The sequence below is a fragment of the Priapulus caudatus genome, unplaced genomic scaffold, assembly GCF_000485595.1.
Source record: "Priapulus caudatus unplaced genomic scaffold, Priapulus_caudatus-5.0.1 Scaffold20, whole genome shotgun sequence".
Classification (NCBI taxonomy): domain Eukaryota; kingdom Metazoa; phylum Priapulida; class Priapulimorpha; order Priapulimorphida; family Priapulidae; genus Priapulus; species Priapulus caudatus.
Genome location: NW_014577081.1, coordinates 958291 through 962664, shown reverse-complemented (window position 1 = coordinate 962664; position 4374 = coordinate 958291).

The window sequence follows — 4374 nt, the reverse complement described above, 5'->3', positions numbered from 1 at the left end:
AGTGACTGCATGCCTACGACAGCATATAGGTCCGCGTGCGTCTTAAAACATACCATGTTTTGCCTCTCAGACGAGCATTGTACGAAGATTGTGTCAGTAGCTTTCCTGTCAAGGCCGTCTTTCATATTGACAAATGGGACAATACTCTGGGAACCGGCTGCGTTCCCGGTGACTTCTCCCCACAGAAGGAGAGAAAGCGAAAGAGAGAGAGAGAGAGAGAGAGAGCAATGGGGAGGGGGAGCGAGATAAAGAAAGAGAGATAGCGAAAGAGGGGAAGAGCGAGAGACATGGCGGGATAGAGACAGAGACAGAGAGAGAGAGACAAACAGAGCGAGCGAGAGAGAGAGAGAGGGCGAAAGCGAGAGAGAAAGAAAGAAAGAAAGAAAGAGAGAGAGATCAGAGACAAGGCGAGAGAGCGAGAGGGAGACAGACAGAGAGCGAGAAAGAGAGAGAGAGAGAGAGAGAGGGAGAAAGAGAGAGGGAGAGCACGAGCGAGACAGGCAGAGGGGGAGAGAGAAAGAAAGAGAGACAGAGGGCGAAAATGAGAGAAAAAGAAAATAAAAGAGAGAGAGAGAGAACACAGGACACCACCGAGAGAGAGAGGAGAGAGAGAGAAAGCAGAAAGAAGAGAGAAGAAGAGAGAGAGAGAGAGAGAAGAAGAGATAGAGAAAGAAGAGAAGAGAGAGAGAAAGAGAGAGAGAGAGAGAGAGAAAGAGAGAGAGAGAGAGAGAAAGAGAGAAGAGAAGAGAAGCAGAAGAGAGAGAGAGACGAGAGAGAGAGAGAGATGAGAGAGAGAGCGAGAAAGAGAGAGAGAGAGAGGAGAGAGAAAGAAAGAGAGAGAAAGTAGAGAGAGAGAGAGAGACGAGAGCAAAAGAAAAAGAGAGGAGAGAGAGAGAGAGAGAGACGAAAGAGAGAGAGAGAGAGAGAGACGGAGAGAAGTAGAAGGAGAGAGAGAGAGAGAAAAAGAGAGAGGAGAGAGAGAGAGAGCAGAGAGAGGAGAGAGAGAGAGAGAGAGAGAGAGAGAGAGAGAAGAATGCCCTACAACCATGGGACTGGGTGGGGCATTGAGTAGTGAGGATCTGTACATAACAGGTTTGGACCAATGAAACCTGGGGACATCATTAGCACGGTGCCGCTTGTCGGTGCCACGACTTCGCTTAATTAATGGGCCCCTATGTCCTCGAGAGTAGAAGAAAGAGAGAGAGAGAAGCAGAGAGCGAGAGAGGGAGAGGAGGAGAGAGAGAGAGAGAGAGCAGAGGATAGAGAGGAAGAGAGAGGAGAGAGAGAGGGGGGAAGCGGCAACGGGAGGGAGGCGAAGGGAGAGAAGAGAAAACGAGAGAGAGGAGAGATAGAAAGAGAGAGAGAGATGAGAGAGGAGAGAGAGAGAGAGAGAGAAAGAGAGAGACGGGGAGAGAGAGAGAGAATAGAAATGAAGAGGAGACATTAAGAAAGAGAAAGGGAGAGAGGAGAGAGAGAAAGGTACAGAGAGAGAGGAGAGAGAAAAGAGAAAGAAAGAAATAGAGAGTGAGAGAGGGAGAACGAAAAACGAGAGATTTAGATATATAATATATAACGTATTAACTATAGAGACGAGAGAGAAGAGAGAGAGAGAGAGCGATACAGAGTAGAGGAGAGAGAGACGAGAGAGAGAGAGAGAGAGAGAGAAAGAGAGAGAGAGAGAGGAGAGAGGAGAGAGAGAGGGAGAGAAAGAGCGAAAGAGGAAAGAGAAGAGAGAGAGGAGGGAGGAAGGAGGAGACGAGAGGGCTACGTGAGCGAGAAACAAACAACTCTGAGTCACACTCTGGACATGCACGTCGTCTGCACGGCTCACGACATACGTGTCATCTCCCAGCTCCCTGTCACATACGGCCGCCTGCGACACTGACTCCGTAGCTGTCACCGTGACTCATTGTCATACTGGCTCTCTGTCATACTGGCTCTCTATCATACTGGATATGTCACCTGTAGGACTTTTTCTCAGTAGTGAGCTACTACTACAGGCACCGATATACAGATACTGGCTGCCAGGCATGCTAACTACTTTTCTACTACTACTGCGGGGGACTCGTTTACGGAGACCTCGTAAATAGACCTCGTTTACGGAGACCTTGTGACTGTCGTGGGGAGAAAGTTCGTGCAACTCTTGCACGGCCCTTCACTTCGAATGTTACGATAATTTTAGCCTTATATGGTTTAATAAAGTAATAACCATTATGATGTTTTTTGACAACGGGCACCTGGCTCCGTCTCATAGCTCCGTGACCAGCTCTCACTATAGTGATCTCCGCTCTCATACTAGGTTATTGTCATGCCACGATGCTAGCCTCCCCTCTCATTCTTGAGAGCGCGTATCGCGCGTATATGATTATAATGTCACTCATATATATATATATATATATATATATATATATATACATATATATATATATAACAATATCATATAACTATGATCAAGCTCCCGTGTGGTGTTTCCACTATTCTCGGCGTTACATAATTGTTTACAATGAGCGGCCGGATCAACCGCGTCGAAAATCTGTGGTTGCCTAATGTACACATAGAATCCCAACACAGCTTAGACACGCACGACACAACCACACACACACACAGGCACACACACACACAACACACACTACACAGAGACGCACACAGCACTACACACAGGCCGACACACACACGCACACACACGGATGCGAAAGTGACCTGACGTCACACACGAAGAACTAGCATGACAGAACAGAAACACCACACGCAATAACCACAAACAACCACGCAGCGACACAACACACACCACACACCGCCACGTACAAGCCACCACCACCACAACGAACCCAGCACACACACACAAATACACACACACACACACACACACACAACACACACAAGGAACGACCGACCCCCACACACAACACAATCACGAAAATCGCCACAAACAGACACACACAATAACTAAATAAATGGATGGGTGCGACTTTAGCGACGTCTCGGCGTAATCACACAAAGAATGACTACGAAGCAAGCGAGCGAGCCTGCTCACAACCGCTACACGAGAAACCTTCCGTCCGTGACTGAGCAACAATGACAACGACGAGACAGAACGACGAACGACCGCGCAAGAGATGGCGCAAGCAGAACTGGGCGTTCTTTAATTGTCACCGTCGCCCGCCCAGCGGAGTCATTGTCTGACCACGCCGTCATCCGCCCGAAACGCCATGTTTCTGGCCACGGTCGCCGCCGATAACGTCGCCGCCATCTCAAACCAGCCTGTTGACACATCCGTGCGCAGCTCGTGTGAGGATGAGCCAGCGAGTCGACTCGAGCGATTACGAGATCCCAGACAACAGAGCGGAAGATTAATGACGACTTATTAGGCACGAGAGCAGCGTCCAGGAGAGACCAGGCGAGTGTCCAGGGCTGCGTGCGCGGTCCGAGCTAACGTGTGTTGTTTGTCTGTGAACTGTGAGATGCTTGTATTATTAGTTAGTTCCGTGTCGTATACGAGAAAACGAAAGGCTAATGCCCTTCGTCACCTCGTGAAGTCATTATCGGAGGTCGGGATATATGAGCGAGAGAGGAAGAGAGAGTTAAGAGAGAAATAGGAAAAGGGGAAGAGTGGGGGAGAATGGGAGAAGAAGAGAAGGTTAAGAGAGAAATAGGAAAGGGGAAGAGTGGGGAGAATGGGGAGAGGAGATAGGGTCAAGAGATAAATAGAGAGAGAGATAGAGATAGAGATAGAGAGAGAGAGAAAGAGAGAGAGAGAGAGAGAGAGAGAGAGAGAGAGAGAGAGAGAGAGAGAGATGGAGAATGGGAGAGTGAAAGAGAGTGTACGAAAGAGAACGAAGGATGGGGTAAGGTAGACGAGATAGATAGAGCGAGAGAGTAAAGATAGTAAGCTAAATAGAGTAATTAGTAGCAAAGAGAGAGAAAGAGAGAGAAATAGAGAGAAAGAGAAAGAGAGAGCGCGCGCGCGCGAGACAGGGAGCGAGAAAGAGAGAGCGAAAGACAACGCGAGAGACAGAAAGAAAGAGAAAGAGACAGAGAGAAAGAGAAAGAGCTAGGGCGCGCGCGCGCGAGAGAGAAGGGGGTATAGCTCTTAGCGTGCACTATGCGATCTATGTTAATGATTTGTGGCTCCCCCCGCGGTTACAGCAAACACAATCATTGTCCACGGCTTTGTCAGCGTTCTGAGAACAACAGTCGCTAGATATATCATCAAAGACATGTCATCAAACATCACTGAGTAATTATTGTCCGCGACACCTATATTTCCCTCGGGGTAGAAAAGGAGAATAAAACAAGTTACTGTTTTTATTGGCAGAATACTGACACGCAATGTGTGTGTGTGTGTGTGTGTGTGTGTGTGTGTGTGTGTGTGTG